Source organism: Pelobates fuscus, chromosome 1 (assembly GCF_036172605.1).
Source record: "Pelobates fuscus isolate aPelFus1 chromosome 1, aPelFus1.pri, whole genome shotgun sequence".
NCBI classification, from domain to species: Eukaryota; Metazoa; Chordata; class Amphibia; order Anura; family Pelobatidae; genus Pelobates; species Pelobates fuscus.
Window position 1 is genome coordinate 381,401,381 of NC_086317.1, and position 17,912 is coordinate 381,419,292.

Sequence of the window (17,912 nt, forward strand, 5' to 3'; positions counted from 1 at the left end):
TCCCCACTACCTTAGTGGTCCTCTATCTCCTCCTGCCCACCCCACTCTTTGTGGTCCTACCTATTCCCCCTCCTCTTAGTGATCCTACCTTCCCTCCTGCCGGGTTACTCAAATCTTGCGCCCCCTGGCCGCCGGCCGGTGTGCCCTAGGCGACTGCCTGAGTTGCCTAGATGACGTGCCGGCCCTTGTAGAATATGTGGAAACATAAAGGAACAGGGAGGATCCAATAGTTTAGAATAGTATTGAAGATGGTAGTAAGAAAGGTAAATAGATGCACTCACAATTTCTGGAGCTTACAATCAGCTCTATTCAATAGGCATGAGTGGTACAATCCCCGTTTGTGGATGATGGAAATGGGTTCCTATTGCTATGAGTCCTCAGTATATGTAAAATACAATAACAGAAAAAAGGTGCTCTATGGTGAGGTAAGATTCCAATAGTGAATTCCACAAATAAAGGTAAGTATAGACACTTATATTTGTGAGAGATATTTGTGAGAGAAAATTGTAAAGGTATGGAGTGGTACAACCCCACTCTGGTATCTTTGGCCCTTAAGATGTACTCAGCAGGGATATGTGAAAAGAGAACACAGCAATAGTGCACACTGCAATAAAGAAGCAAAAATAAAATGTATTTAGCAATATTGAGGAGGTACTGGTGGAGAATGTTTATATATACTACGAGGACATTTGAAATGTACAGGTAAAGCATCACGTGAACGGGACACTATGACATCATCCAGTGCAAAACTACTTGGAATTATATATAAATATATATAACAACTCGGCATACATATGTAGAGGATTTGATCATGGAAATATTGTGATATTATTTTAATTTGTTAAAAATTAACATAATATGGTAATTTGATTGTACAAGACAGGGGCCCGCCCACTTGAAAGTAATGGGTACTGACAACAAAGCATATTGTGAATAAAAATGAAGAGAAATATTTTTTTTTTGACAATCTTGTTTTTATTGAAAGTTTTAAGTACAGTGGTTACAAGAAATAAAGTATACATAAAGAGTAAGCATATTGGTTATATGTATCCGCACTAAGCAATGGTGGAGTCATCAGTGTAACATACTGTGATCGCTTAGGGTATGGCGATGTAGCAAAGCCTGCGTCCCTGTTAGTTGTCCCCCCCACCCACCCACCCTCTGACAATCTGTATTTACATGCGCATGTTTAAGTAGTCATGCACGAACTTGTGTTTATCGGTTGCAAAGCCATTTGGGCGTAATGGTATGATAAAACATTGTAACAAATAACTTCTCACGTAGACAGTTCCAGACATATCTAGCTAGCATTGTTGAAGTGCTATCGCTATGCCATTCATATATTGTGTAACTGTGCAATAACGTCTTCTTCGAGGCTTGCTACTTTCTCCTGGTGTTGTGAAATGATTGTAGCTATGTGTGAGTGTCATCTCTTGTTTTATGAGATTTGCTAATCCACAGGTTGGATAGCTAGCTACCTGCCTGTCTTCTGTGCGGCCCTATTGTGCGTTACTTCGGTATGGGGTCACCTTTTGGTTCTATTTGTTTCTCAGGTCCCAAGAATGCGCGTATACGGGTCCCCTACGCTCACATAATGTATTGTAAGGTAATCTCTTGTTGTGGGGCGGGTTATCGGTCTCGAGTGTGGCTGTCTGATCCTGTCCTCGTATACCAGGTGCATCCCTCCCCTTCTCACCCCCCCCCCCCCGCGTCCCGTATGTTTCCCCCAGGTTCGTCTCATCAGTTGTGTGGGCTATCGGGATCGTTTCACCGCCCACCACCAGCCTATAGGTCTCCTTTGTGGTGTTGTTGTGTTTTGGGTCGATCGTTAATTTTTGAAAATGAAGAGAAATATTAAGTCAAGCATAGGACTCTGTAGTTCATTGTAAAATAATTGCCCAGAAAAAAGGAAGGCATTAAAAAAATCCTTATGTGTAGTGTAGTGCAGGGCCACAGTCACGAGACCATCAGCTTCAACTAAAGCAAAGGGCATAAAGGAAAATGTAGTGAACGAATCAAACAATTGTAAAAAATAACCAGATTGAGGGGGTAACTATGAGGACAAATGAGAACTGTAAAATAGAGTTGCTGTGATATATCGCTGGCCACAACAAAGAGACTACAGATAAGGCTAAATTATTATACTACTAATAAGGGGTGCTGCCTGCATGGAATTTTTATGAGTTCCTTGACATGTTCTACTCTTATTTGCATGTCTAAGTTTGCGATATTTACTTGAATATATCATCTACTTACTATACAGCACTACAGAATATGTTACCATGTGAATAAATAATGAATGTCATGGTATATATTATTATTGCTTTATTTTTTTATTTTTTTGCTTTGCCTTGCCTTGTTCTGGATAATCTGTTCTCTTCCTAGTCTATTTTGACTAGACATTGCTTCCTCTATTACCTAGAGTGACCTTGAATCGTATTGGAACCTCTTATTCCATGACTACCTTTTGTTCTTGCGTTCCTGATTCACGCCTGGATCATCTCCTATTACACATCCGACTGAAATGCTGAAGTGCATAGCACGTAAAAATGTATCTGTCCTCATTCCAAGTTCCACATTGCCTCTGAAAGTACTATCAGCACAATAACGATTAATTGCAAGCTTTATTAATGGGGTAACATTGCCAAGCAGCCACGTGTAAAGCTAAGAACATCATGTGCAATGCAAAGCATCATCTGGAGTGTGAAAAGCTCATTGCTTTTGTCTTCTGGAGTGATAAAACATGCTTCACCACTTGGCAGTTCTATAAATGACTCTGGGCTTGCCAGAGACCAGCAAAATACTTCCTGCTTGGAGGAGGAATAACAGTTTTGGGATGGTGTTCATAGTTAGGTCTAGGTCCATTATCGCACCATAATAGTAACAGTTCACCTTAAAAGGACACTCTTGGTACCATAACCTCTTCAATCATTGTCAAACTGTGTCTTGTGTGTGCCTAAAGATAATGATTCACTGTTACTGTTAAAAATTAAACAAGATGGCGCCAGGAACTATAACCATCAGTTTCTCCACAATTGGGTTTTGGTTAAAAAGGAACTATCATGTGGACCAGGGTTCTAGGTGAGTCAGTCTTTACTACCACACTGTTGTTCTTTGTTTATGCAATCAAGGAACATTACTAGCAGTCTGTTTTTTAATTGCTTTTTATTCTCTAATTCCCATGCTTTATGCTGTTCTATGTTCCTACACATGTTTTTGATACACTGATCAACCACAACATTAAAACCACCTGCTTAATATCGTGTAGGTCCCTCTTGTGTTGCCAAAACAGCTTTGATTCATTGAGGCATCTACGCAGGCCCATACACAACAAACTGAGATGCACTATGTGTTCTGACACCTTTCTTACATGGCAAACATTAAATTTTTCAGCAATTTCATCTACAGTAGCTCTTCTGTGGGATTACACCAGATGGGCTAGCTTTTGCTCTCCACGTGCATCAATAAGCCTTGGGCACCCATGACCTTGACTCCAGTTCACTGGTTGTCCTTCCTTGCAACACTTTTGGTAGGTACTTACCACTACACACCAGGAACATCCCACAAGACTTGTTGTTTTGGAGATGCTCTGGCCCAGTTGTCCAGTCATCACTATTTGGCCCTTGTCTAAGTCACACAGATCTCTTTGCGTGTCCATATTTTCTACTTTTAATACATGAAATTGGATAGATTTTCAGGCTTATAGCTCTTCCACTATGCAGGTAATGATTGGAGTGAAATTTAAAGGATATAATCTGGATGTCCAAATATGGTATGTAGAGGTGGAGGCCCAGGACAACAGATATGGAGACATGCATGCACATCATGCAGATAGGCAGTTGTACTGGCCAGCTCCACTCAGAGTAGCCCATGAGTAGAACGGAACTGAGTACAGTTTGGAGAGCACATGTGTATCTAATAGATGCTCTTACACTTTAACTTTCCTGTGGTGTCCCCAAAAATAAAATACCACAAAACAAACTAACCTGGGCAGGTGGGACACAATCCCAGTTTGTAAATGTTCAATCACATAAGACTGTTGTGTGAGTTGTGTGAGTTTGCCACCTTGTGACTATGGGCCCTGCAATATACCTTGCCCAATACATTCATGTAATAGAAGTACTTTTGTACTCCACAAAGAGAGACCGACCGCTGGCCCTAATTCCTTGGAACTGTTTTGGGCATGAAGCCATGCTTGCAGCCGGTCAAACAGAGACTTCCATTTTTGGGGTTATGTTATGTTTTGGGGTACTTTCTGAACTTTGAAAATGTGTTTTTTCTGCTTGGAGATAATTGAGTTACTTACAGGACTTTACTCAATTGTCTCCCAAGCAAAAGGGAGGGATTGTGTGCTGTACATGGCCATGCCACAGACTGTATGTTTGTTCTGATTGGTTTATGTCCTTTGTGTTCCTGTGCCCCATCAGGTCCAGGGGGTGTTCCTCTGGCCTGGAGAATTGTATAAACGCCAACCTGAACCATTAAAGCTCAGATCATCTTGCACCTTCATGAAGTTTTGGCTCATGTTTGGGGGATTGGAGAACTACACTCTGGGGGATTGCTATAATCACTATTCTCCCCTGAGTATAATCACTAAGCTCTTGTAAGAGCTTGTTCCTGCTACGCTCTCTAGACTAAGAGAGGTCTACCCACCGGAAGCTGGATCCTGGTCATAGGTCCAGGGTGGGTAGGAGACGGCGAGACCCCAACCAAGCTGCAGCGGTTCGTGGGGTTTGCAGTTGTTATGGTGTTCCAGTGCAGTGCTTATGGTACTCGTTAGTACTAGGGATCAGCGATAGACAGAGGTACCCGGTTGGGATGCCAGGCGGTCCGTCACAAGAAGTATGAAGTAATCCTGAAAATTTTGAATTATACGAGCATGGTACACAGTTTGATTTCTAGTGTGCTAGCCATACAGAAAAGCTTGTGTGTTGGCAATGTGTTTCTTTACTTCCTTGGTAAAAAAAAAAAAAAAAAAACTGCATGTAATAAAGGAAAATATGTAATAAAGAAAAATATGTTCTACTTGCAGTTTTGGTCCATTACAAAACTCATGCTATAGTTCCTCTATTCATAGATAGAAAAAGTTTGAAAAATAACAAATCAGCATTATATGTGTTCTATTTATAAATGGAAGAAATAGTAATTCCACACGTAAAACATGAGCTTTTTTATGATAAAAATTGAAAGAGGAAGATCCACCCACCAAACTAACATTGAGCACTAACATATTCTTGTAGATTTCGTGCACTAAATAGAACAGGAAGCTGACCATAAATCATCTTCAACATATGCTTCATTACATGCCCAATAAAAGAGATTTTACATAGATTTCCTAAAAAATAAATGAATTCAAGTGACAAGAAATCAACCATTTTCTCTACAATGTGAACTGGGCAACTTTGTCTTTCATTGGCGATATGGCACCTTAGATGCCTAGATTTTTCCCACGGCTCTTACCAGGCGGTCACAGTGTTATAATTTAAACAATATTACATGGATCTGTCAATGCATGGACTCTCGACATATTGTGATAGCATATTTTAGGACTGGTTATAAAATATAATGTTTTAAAATGCTGCTGCTGGAATAACATTCAAAATTGAGGATTGGATGGCAGCTCAGTCCAGGCAGTTAACCGAAGATGCTTTTTAGGGAAGATTGTTAAGCAAGTTATATATGTGAATTATATAGTAGAGAGATAAGTAGACAAATTAGTGGGTATGCCATTGGTGCTTTAGGTGTTATACGGACAAATATATGTGAGTGACAGCGAGTGAAAACTCATTTAAATAGGAGGGTGGCTCCTCCTATGTGTGTGAGAGAGGTAATCAATCAGTCTATGCCATTTAGAGACCTCTACCTCTACCCCAAGGTGGTGGACAGTATACACTTTATTGCCTGGGCTGATAAGTAGAGTAGTCCACAGGCATGAGAAAGTTAGGCTTAACATTGCCAATAGGCTTCAGTAGTAAGAGGAAATAAGAAATAAGAGGCCAGAAGGTACTAGCCAGACTTCGTGCTCCTGGCTGCTGATTTGGTACGTGTGGCCGAGAGTATCAGCCTGTGACCTTAGTTTGGCATGCTTCACAGTGGAGCAGGGGGTGGGGGGTAGTTAGAGCGAGTAGTCAGCTCTGGGCCAGCTAAGAGGGCTTGAGCCCTTATGGTCCTTTAAGTCATTGGTGTAGTAATAAGAAAGTAAAACAAAGTATGTTAACGAAAGCTATCAAACAAGAAAACAATTAAAACAGTGCCCACCCATTCAGGTGTTAACGGCAGCGTATGAGTCCAGAGTGACCCTTCACGGAATAAACGGGGTGCTCCTGGCCGGATCCCAGGTATGGGATGCTTGGGGTGCTGTGTGATTCTCTGGCTGGATAAACGAGTCAGTAGATAGACCCAGGTCTCTTAGCAGTGCTCTGTAGATCGTGTATGGAGTGTGTGTTGTTCCCCTTCTACACTAGAAGTGTACAGAACAGGCGCCTGCGGTAACGGATTTCATGCTTTTGAAGCAGGGAGGTGAGTGGTTTCAGCTAACTTCGCCAGGCCAGAGTGCTGCTCGATAGATCTGCATAGAACGTCAGCAACATATTCTCGAATTGGAAAGGCGAGTTCCCCCTCACGGCTGTGAGGACTGCAGTTTTGTCTCTCCCATTTTGGAAGGTGCTTTGGCAGGTTTTGGGATTCGAAAGATACAGTCCAGGGTACCTGCTTTGGTCTGTTGGGGGGTTAGCAGGGCTGTTAGTAAGCGTCTTATACAGTGTGGTAATTTAGCTTCTGGGACTTCCTTCGAAACTCCCTTGACTTTAAGGTTGTTTCGCCGCCGGGTATTTTCTTGAGCCGCAAAGCAGCGTTCATGCCACAGGTTCTGCTGCTTCAATTCCTGTACCTCCTGCTGGAGTGTGGCTATTTGCTGAGTGCTTGATTGAGAGGTACTTTCCAGTGCTCCGATGCGACCGTTAGGCCCCGCAGATCACTGCGGATTGCTGTAAATTCTGCCAGAATGTTCTTTAAGACCCGCGATTGTCCCCAGAGAAGAATCCGGACCTGTCATGGCAGTCAGCGCTGGAGCTGGAGCAGGTATAAAATCCTCCTCTGCGTCCTTGGAGAAGTCGGAGCAGCAACCTGAGAGTGTCACCATCTTATGCCCAGTAGCGCCATACACTTGCTTCCACGTGTCTCCGATAGTCAGACTGTAGGTAGGTTCATCCAGCTTCGATTTTTTTCGATTTGCGCCCCATATAGCTCAGGACTTCCGGGCGGGTCCCCCACTCCAGGTAATGAGATGAATTGTTTGGAAAAACTACTGTTTTCGTCGTGAGAAACCAGGAGCTGCAGGCTAGTGCGACCACTCGTTGAAGAGGTCAGGCTCCGCCCTCCAGTTTGGGAGATTTTTATTTGACAATTACATTTTTAGCGTTAAATGGGTCCACCCATTGTGCAGAGCTATGGAATTTGATGGCGCTATATAAATAATAAAAGGCAGCTTATACAGAATACACATAGGTATTTTGGTGACAGGTAAAATATTCTAAACAAGTTTATCTCTCAACACATAACAGAGACATACTTGAAAAAAACCCAAAAAACATATTTTACATCCATTTTCCTTTGAAGATTTTGTACAAGTAACAAGTATGACTGTCTTTCTACAAGTGACAATCATAACTGTGTTTGTCCAGGCTGCAAGGAATGCCGTTAGAAAGTAATGAGACTCCGAGTCAGCACTACATGTTTTTGCTGGGTTCCCACCCCCATCCTTTCACATGCAGACACAGACGTCACTGATAGACTTTGGGAAGTTTATTTCTTATCTGTAGCGCTGTGGGCAGCACATCCTGTCTCCTCCTGATAGAGAGCAGGCAGTATAATGACATTGGAACACTTGTGGACTCACGGGGTACCATATACAGTTGTCTGGGTGTCTATCGGTTGCTCTGGAACCCAACTAGTAATAAGGGATATCATAACCTTAGAATACATCTCTTCATTGTATTTTTATTTTTCGATTCTTAGGCATTAAAGCAAAACAAAAATGTTTTTAAACATTAAAGAAAGGAAAAAAATTATTGCACTAAAAATGATAGCTAACTCTAAAAAACAAACAAACAATATTTCGCCCAAACTATAACTATTATATAGAGAGGAGGAAATTTTCATGAAAATATTTTTTTATTTTTTCTTAATTCTTTATTTTTCTTGTGCATGTATAGACAGTTAACATTTCCTTTGCAATGCCCAATAGTATTGGCAAGTTAGAGACATTTGGTCAGATATGGCATGCGATTTGACAGCACTTTTTTTTTTTTTAATTCTTTATTTTTGTAGTGCTTAGAGTAACATACATGCTTATATCGCCACAACAGCAGATACAAGCCATTGGAATATTACAAGATAATCAGTGACATGGCAAGCATTAACAGCACAATTTTTGAGAGAGGTCAGGCTAAGTAGAACTGTCTATAACATAGGATTCATCTAGGCTGATAATTACGAGGGGTAGGTAGACATTTCACATAATAACAGTAGCATGTAAATGTTAAGCATAGTTTAACCCCTTGAGGACGCAGGACGGTTCAGGACCGTCATCGGCATTTTTCCCTTGCCGACCGACGACGGTCCTGAACCGTCCTAAATTTAAAATGTACTTACCCGATCGCCGTCGTTCCCCCGGCGGCGATCGGCGGTGCTCCCGGTGTGGGGAGACTGCCTGCAGCCCAGACAGTCTCCCCATGGCGGTTTAGGACCCCTGGGGCCATGTGATCGCCCAACAGGGCGACCACATGGTCACAATAGGTGTCCTAGTCTCTGCCTGCAGGGGGACTGTCTGTGCTGACAGGCAGTCTCCCTGCATGTGTAAAATCATAAAAAAAATTAAAGTTATAGTTAATAAAAAAAAAAAATATTATTATATATATGTATATATATGATATATAGACATATATTATACCTATATAATATATGTCTATATATCATATATATAATGTCATGCTAAGTGTATTTTTATATTAATATGTACATATATTAATATAAAAATACACTTATAATTAATTTGCACACGTATATATATATAATATATATATATAATAACTATATATATTGTATATATATTATTATAAAATACGAATAATAAATAATTTAAATTAAATTAAATTAAAAAAATTAAAAATAATAATAAAAAATTTTAACAAAATTATATATCTATACGAAATTTTATTCTACCTGTATTTTGATATTAATATATATATATTTATATCAAAATACACTTAGAATGAAATTGTATATATATCTATGTATATATAAATAAATAAAAAGAATGCGAACTATTCATATGTCGATATACAAAATTACATAAATAATTCTATAAATATACACGTAGACTTCAAATATATAAATATGCATATATATTTAAATTCTACGTGCGTATTTAGGTAATATTTTTACATAATTAAGTTATTTTATTGATTGCAATTTAAGGGACCTGCCTGCCAACCTAGGCCAAAAGTCCAGAGAATTTAATTTGCTATCACTGTATTTTACCCTGTAACGTTCTACGACACCCTAAAACATGTACATGGGGGGTACTGTTTTACTCAGGAGACTTCGCTGAACACAAATATTAGTGATTCAAAACAGTAAAACATATCACAGCGATGATATTGTCAGTGAAAGTGACTTTTTTTGCATTTTTCACACACAAACAGCACTTTTACTGATGATATAATTGTTGTGATACATTTTCCAGTTTTGAAACACTAATATTTGTGTTCAGCAAAGTCTCCTGAGTAGAACAGGACCCCCCATGTACAGGTTTTATAGCGTTTTTGAAAGTTACAGGGTCAAATATATAGGTCAAATATTTTTACATTGAAAATGGCCAGGTTGGTTACGTTGCCTTTGAGAGCGTATGGTAGCCCAGGAATGAGAATTACCCCCATGATGGCATACCATTTGCAAAAGAAGACAACCCAAGGTATTGCAAATGGGGTAAGTCCAGTCGTTTTTAGTAACCACTTAGTCACAAACACTGGCCAAAATTAGCGTTCAATTTAGTTTTTTACTTTTTTCACACACAAACAAATATGAACGCTAACTTTGGCCAGTGTTTGCGACTAAGTGGCTACTAACAAAGTCTGGACATACCCCATATTGAATACCCTGGGTTGTCTACTTTTAAAAAAATATGTACATGTGGGGTGTTATTTAGCAATTTATGACAGATAATAGTGTTACAATGTCACTATTGATACATTTTAAAAATGTATGTTTTGAAACCGCAATATCCTACTTGTACTTATAGCCCTATAACATGCAAAAAAAAAGCAAAAAGCATGTAAACACTGGGTATTTTTGAACTCAGGACAACATTTTGAATCTATTTAGCAGTTTTTTTCATTCGCTTTTGTAGATGAGTAAAAGATTTTTCACATAAAATTCAAAAAACGTGTATTTTTTTCAATTTTTCATCATATTTTTTCATTTTTTTTAAATTAAATTACATGAGATTATATAAATAATGGTATGTAAAGAAAGCCCATTTTGTCCTGAAAAAAACAATATATAATTTGTATGGGAACAGTAAATGAGAGAGCGGAAAATTACAGCTAAACACAAACACCACAAAAGTGTCAAAAAGATGCCTGGTCGCAAATGTACAACATCGCAAAAAAAGTCCAGTCCTTAAGGGGTTAAGCCTGCGAGATCAGTGATGCCCCTAGGGCTGATTGTATGTACAGGTGTCGCTATGGTGTGAGTATCCGTTGCTCTGTGCCAAATATGTGACAAGATAGATTTTCAAGGAAGTTAAATGACATAATAGCAAGGAGCACTATGTGAGTTGGTTACAGGCATATTCAGTGTGAGTGTGATATGTGATTATGTACAAGCAATTAACTACCACTGGGTTTTTAGGTGAGGCAGAGACATTACAGATAACAATAATGATAATGCAGCGCAGTCATGTGGCTCAGAACCAGTTCACAGAGGGCTAATGGAGCTATGAAAAATGAGAACTAAAGGCCCAGACTCTGCGCACCCTGGTGATGCCAGGTTAAGTCATCCAATGCCTCTTGGCGTTATTGAGCCAGGTTCCAGCTGCTCTCCTACCCTGCCATGGTGTTGCCTGCCGCTCTGTGTGATGCTGGAGGTATTTGCTACGGTAAGGTCAGAGTCTCATTCCGGTGGAGCGGACCTGCTAGCGCGTGGGCGTCTGTGTAAGGCGACGTACTGTATGCCCGGGCAGGGGTCTGCCTCATGGTGCGTCGGCTGAGGAGTTGCGGTGTATTTTGTTCGGGGTCCTTCGGCCGTGTCCGTCCCTTGATTGGCCCAGTATGCCGCTGCTGTTGTTCAGGTAAGTTTAAGTTCTCCGGGTGCTTGCGTGGATGAGTTGCCGCCCTTGGCGGTATTAGTTGTTTCGGGTTCTTCGGTTTTGCCGTCCCCAGCGCTGTTTGCTGGTTTTGTTTGCCGGAGGAGGCATGTGCTCGCACCGGCACCATCAGGGCGATTTTGTGTGCTTTGGCTTGTTGCTCCCGGTTGGCTATCTTCCTCCAAAACCTGGCAAATATTTAATCTAGCCTGGCCTTGAGGTCCGTTTTCTCCATGCTTGGAGCACACGTGGCGCCGGCCATGTTGCCTGGTTGCGTTGCTTCTCGTTGCTCGCTGGTTTCTGCACCTGGGACCCGGGTAGGGAGTTTGCTCCTTGGGGCTGGACCGAGATGACCCCCTGCGGTCCAGGGGGGGAGAGCAGGGCTTCGGTGGGCTTGTACCTCTTGTGTTTGGACGAGGAGAGCGGCCGTCTCTCCCCGATTCCGCCACCAGTAGGCCGCGGCTGTTCATATTGGGCTCCCGGTCACTGAAACGTTCGGCTCAGATATCGGGTTGATCACTGGGTCACTCCTGATGTAGGTAGTCTATCCCTGTTTGTTTGGCTTTTCGGGTTTGGCGATTATCTGTTTGAAATTGGAAAGTAGAGCAGGAGCCCCTCTTACGTGCGTCCGCTCAGTTTGCAGGCTTGGCCCCGCCCCCTTGACAGCACATTTTATAATAGTATCAGGCTAAAACTGAAAAAGTTGGGTTACAAGATGAGGTACATTTTTAAACAAGAAAAAGCTTCAACATTAATAGTATGTTCTCAGTGTAAAACAGGCTTAGTCGTTTGTGTCGCTAAAACATCAGCATGCTTATTTATGTCAGTAAAGCATTAATATTACTATTAAGTATGAGTTAAACAAACTATTCCACTAGTATCTGACACAGATTTTTAAGATGTTTAGGCAAGTGTGTCTTGTCTGAGTCATGTAGCTAGTGTCAAGTTAGTTGGTGCCACTGGGTATAATGAGTGTAATAGTTTGCAGGCAAATAGTCAGTGTAGTCAGACTAGCCTAGCTGTGTTATGGCTGGCCCCTAGCAGTGAGACCGCCACACTGGTTTATGTGGCCCCTAGCCAATGCCCACCGAGGGGGAATCCCTGCGGTCCCTGTTATCAGCGTTCGTTATTGAGCCCCCCCACGGTGTCCAAACCCGCAGACAGTCTGTTGAGGTCATCGGTAGGCTCTGCTTCCACTTCATGGTCTTGTGCTGGAGTGAGGATTGGATCGTGGTGTGGATAGGGTAGCTCGGACGCAAGATGTTGGTTCCATGCTGAGATTGATGTTTCTTCCGAACCCAGGCTTGTAGAGGGGCCCACTCTGTAGGTCCTAGTGGGGAGCGTGGTAGTGCTGCGGTAAGTGAGGTCTGCTGAGTTATCTCTCTTTTCGGCCAGCGTGATGTGAAGCAGGGTGTTTCTTGCGGCTGTCTGGCTTGGCCCAGGTGTTTGCTGGGAATGTGGAGGGTTCGTTTCTCTCTGCTTCTTCGCTTAGGTGCTTGTGATCCCCTCGTGTGGTTGCTTGTGTGCGCGAGGTATTCCCGCCTGTGGCGCCATTTTGGTGCGCTGTCTGGGCGAGGGGTGCTCGTTGATCGCATGCTTGCTTTGAGCTGCCGTGCCCTGTCCTCTAATTTCGCCCAGAAGGCTTCACAGATGGCGTTGAGCCTGCTTGTGAGGTCTGGCTCCACTGCTGCGCGTTCTGATGTGCGCGTGGTGACCGCCATTGTGCTGTACTGTGCAAGTTGTAAAGTCCCAAGTTGGTATTAATAAAGTTATACATAATGAAATTGTAGACTTGTGGTGAGCTTGACAAAGACTTTGTAGAAGGTCAAAACTTTGCTCTGTCACTATTTTTGATCCAAGAAAACTGCTTGCTGTTTGAACACTGCGAGCGCCTGGAGATTTTCCTATGTACAGTAATAAGTTTCTGACTATCAGTAGTGATTTGGATTAATGCCAAGGTACCAGGCTGCCAGTGAATATGAATTTTCTAAACATATCAAATATGAAATAGCTGCTCTCCACTCTGACAATCTGCTCATTACCCTATGATTAAATAGCTATTTTTGTTGTGCAAGCACATCTTCATAACAAGCTAAGATTTGCCAGATCCCTTTTGTGGTCCTAGATACATATACACTAAACCAGGGTTCGACAAATCCCAACTGTGGGACGATTAGAGAGCAGCCCCTAAACCCCAGGAAAAGATCCAATCAGCTCTCCCAAAGGTAGGGAGGCTGGGTGTACTTAAAGCAAAACACACATGTCAATTTGTGAGTGTGTGATATAATGTGTGTGTCAGTGTGTATGTGTGTGTCTCTGTCAGTGTGTGTATGTGACTCTGTCAGAGTTTGTGTCTGTCAGTGTGCGTTTGTATGTCAGTGTGTGTGTGTGTGTGTCTGTCAGTGTGTGTATATGACTCTGTCAGAGTGTGTGTTTGTCAGTATGTGTGTTTGCCAGTGTGTGTTTGTATGTCAGAGAGTAAGTGTGTGTGTCTGTCAGAGAGTGTATGTGTCTGTTTAGGCATGTGACCCCTCCAATCGCATGAGAAAGGTATTTTAGTCATCTTTTTTTCCATGCCGTGCCGGTTTCACCATGACTGGTCCCGCCTTCATGGCCTAGAATTCAGGGGTAGGCAACCTTTGGCACTCCAGATGTTGTGGACTACATTTCCCACAATGCTCCTACAGCCATGATGCTGGCAAAGCATTGTGGAAGGTGTAGTCCAAAACATCTGGAGTGCTGAAGGTTGCCTATCCCTGGCTGATATCATCAAACTCAATGATCTCAGCTAAGTCCCCCAAGGATGACATAGTGAGGGTCCCCCAAGGATGACATAGTGTCAGACTATAGTGATCCTTTAAGTTAGGCTATTTTGGCCTAAACATTACATTTATTTTGAATGTCCCATGAATTTTTAACAGTTCTCACTTAAGTGAATAACACTGAATATCACAGCTGAGTAGCTGCAGGTGTCTGTGAAGCCGTATGTATGAACCTGAAACTGGATCGACTTGGCGTGTCTGACATTGAAAAGCGGGGTGTATCTGGACTGACACCTTACCCCTTACTTTTACACCACCCAGTATTTCAATGTGTTTTAAACCTAAAAGATTTTAAAGCGGCACTGTCATGCCGAATCCCGTTTTTTTTTTAACCCCCCTCCCGCCTCCACTACATCCAATTGCCCCCCTAGTCACCCCCAAATGCCCCTAAGCCCCCCAGATTACCTATTTTTAAATCTGTATCTTCTGCCCCGATCTATATTCAGGGCGCCGCCATCTTTGTGTGGGTAGGTGAAGTCCCTGTGGGACACGTCATCTACCCACACTACACAGACAGTGAGATTCCCGCACATGCCCAGTGAAACACCTGGACATGCGAACGGGAATTTCACCTATTCATTCATTCATCAGACAGACGAATGAATGAATAGAAAAAATCAGATGAACAAACTAACACTGTGTATCAGTGTTAGTTTGTTCGTTCAGTTTATTACAAGGAGGGAGCTACCGGCGTGCAGCTCCCTCCTTGTAATATGTAAAGACAGAAGCGGTGGGGAGCTGTGCTCCCCACCACTTCATAAGCCCCCCAGGTCCCCCATTCACTCTATGGGGGTCAATATGACCCCCATAATAGCACAAGGGAGATTAAAATCTCCCCAATGCCCCTACTCGCTATACCGCGAGTAGGGGCATGTCCACTAAACAGTGAGCAGCCTGTGGCTGCTCACTGTAAAAACATAAATGGTAATAAGGGGGGGGGGGGGACCTACTGTCCTCCCCCCTGGCCCCCACCCCTGCGCGGTGGGTGGGGGCACTAATAAAATAATAAGGGGGGGGGACCTACTGTCCTCCCCCCCGGCCCCCACCCCTGCGCGGTGGGTGGGGGCCCTAATAAAACAATAAGGGGGGGGAACCTACTGACCTCCCCCCCCCGGCCCCCACCCCTGCGCGGTGGGTGGGGGCCCTAATAAAACAATAAGGGGGGGGACCTACTGTCCTCCCCCCCGGCCCCCACCCCTGCGCGGTGGGTGGGGGCCCTAATAAAATAATAAGGGGGGGGGACCTACTGTCCTCCCCCCGGCCCCCACCCCTGCGCGGTGGGTGGGGGCCCTAATAAAATAATAAGGGGGGGGGACCTACTGTCCTCCCCCCCCTGGCCCCCACCCCTGAGCGGTGGGTGGGGGCCCTAAATAAAGATATGGGGGGGGGACCTACTGTCCTCCCCCCTGGCCCCCACCCCTGCGCGGTGGGTGGGGGCCCTAATAAAATAATAAGGGGGGGACCTACTGTCCTCCCCCCTGGCCCCCACCCCTGCGCGGTGGGTGGGGGCCCTAATAAAACAGTAAGGGGGGGGACCTACTGTCCTCCCCCCTGGCCCCCACCCCTGAGCGGTGGGTGGGGGCCCTAAATGACCCCCCCCCCCCCCATCAAGGTGACTAGGGGTCCCAAGCCCCTAGTCACCCCCCCCCCCCCACCCCAAAACATTCTAACCCCTACCTACCCCCCTCACCCTAAAAATAGTGAGGGGGGAATAAAATAACTAACCTGTAAAAAAAATAATTAAACTTACCATTTGACGTCTTCTTTTTTCTAAATTCTTCTTTCTTCAGCCCCCAAAAAGGCCAAATAAAAATCCATCATACCCGTCGCACTTTAAAAAAAAAAAAAAAAAAACCGAGCGCAAAAAAAAAATTAATCCATGTTCACCCATGGAGGGCACGCCGCGTACTGAGCTCCGCAGGGCGGGTCAAGGCTTATATAGCCTTGCCCCGCCCTGCAATTAGGCTTAGAACACACTGATTGGTTGGTTTAAGCCAATCAGAGTGCTCTGTGTCATTTTACAAGCGTGGGAAAATTCCAAAGAACTTTCCCACGCTTGTAAAATGACACAGAGCACTGTGATAGGATGGTTTTCAAGCCATCCAATCACAGTGCTCTGTGTAATTTTACAAGCTTGGGAAAGTTCTTTGGAATTTTCCCACGCTTGTAAAATGACACAGAGCACTGTGATTGGATGGCTTGAAATCCATCCTATCACAGTGCTCTGTGTCATTTTACAAGCGTGGGAAAGTTCTTTGGAATTTTCCCACGCTTGTAAAATGACACAGAGCACTGTGATTGGATGGCTTGAAATCCATCCTATCACAGTGCTCTGTGTCATTTTACAAGCGTGGGAAAGTTCTTTGGAATTTTCCCACGCTTGTAAAATGACACAGAGCACTGTGATTGGATGGCTTGAAAACCATCCAATCACAGTGATCTGTCATTTTACACAGCGTGGGAAAGTTCTTTTGAATTTTCCCACGCTGTGTAAAATGACACAGAGCACTCTGATTGGCTTAAACCAACCAATCAGTGTGTTCTAAGCCTAATTGCAGGGCGGGGCAAGGCTATATAAGCCTTGATCCGCCCTGCGGAGCTCAGTACGCGGCGTGCCCTCCATGGGTGAACATGGATTAATTTTTTTTTGCGCTCGGTTTTTTTTGTTTTTTTTTAAAGTGCGACGGGTATGATGGATTTTTATTTGGCTTTTTTGGGGGCTGAAGAAAGAAGAATTTAGAAAAAAGAAGACGTCAAATGGTAAGTTTAATTTTTTTTTTTTTACAGGTTAGTTATTTTATTCCCCCCTCACTATTTTTAGGGTGAGGGGGGTAGGTAGGGGATAGAATGTTTTGGGTGGGGGGGGTGACTAGGGGCTTGGGACCCCTAGTCACCTTGATGGGGGGGGGGGGTTTATTTAGGGCCCCCACCCACCGCTCAGGGGTGGGGGCCAGGGGGGGGAGGACAGTAGGTCCCCCCCCCTATTATTTTATTAGGGCCCCCACCCACCGCGCAGGGGTGGGGGCCAGGGGGGGAGGACAGTAGGTCCCCCCCCCTTATTATTTTATTAGGGCCCCCACCCACAGCGCAGGGGTGGGGGCCAGGGGGGGAGGACAGTAGGTCCCCCCCCCTTATTATTTTATTAGGGCCCCCACCCACCGCGCAGGTGTGGGGGCCAGGGGGGGAGGACAGTAGGTCCCCCCCCCCTATTATTTTATTAGGGCCCCCACCCACAGCGCAGGGGTGGGGGCCAGGGGGGGAGGACAGTAGGTCCCCCCCCTTATTATTTTATTAGGGCCCCCACCCACAGCGCAGGGGTGGGGGCCACGGGGGGAGGACAGTAGGTCCCCCCCCCTTATTATTTTATTAGGGCCCCCACCCACAGCGCAGGGGTGGGGGCCAGGGGGGGAGGACAGTAGGTCCCCCCCCTTATTATTTTATTAGGGCCCCCACCCACCGCGCAGGTGTGGGGGCCAGGGGGGGAGGACAGTAGGTCCCCCCCCCCTATTATTTTATTAGGGCCCCCACCCACAGCGCAGGGGTGGGGGCCAGGGGGGAGGACAGTTGGTCCCCCCCCCTTATTATTTTACTAGGGCCCCCACCCACCGCGCAGGGGTGGGGGCCAGGGGGGGAGGACAGTAGGTCCCCCCCCCTTATTATTTTATTAGGGCCCCCACCCACAGCGCAGGGGTGGGGGCCACGGGGGGAGGACAGTAGGTCCCCCC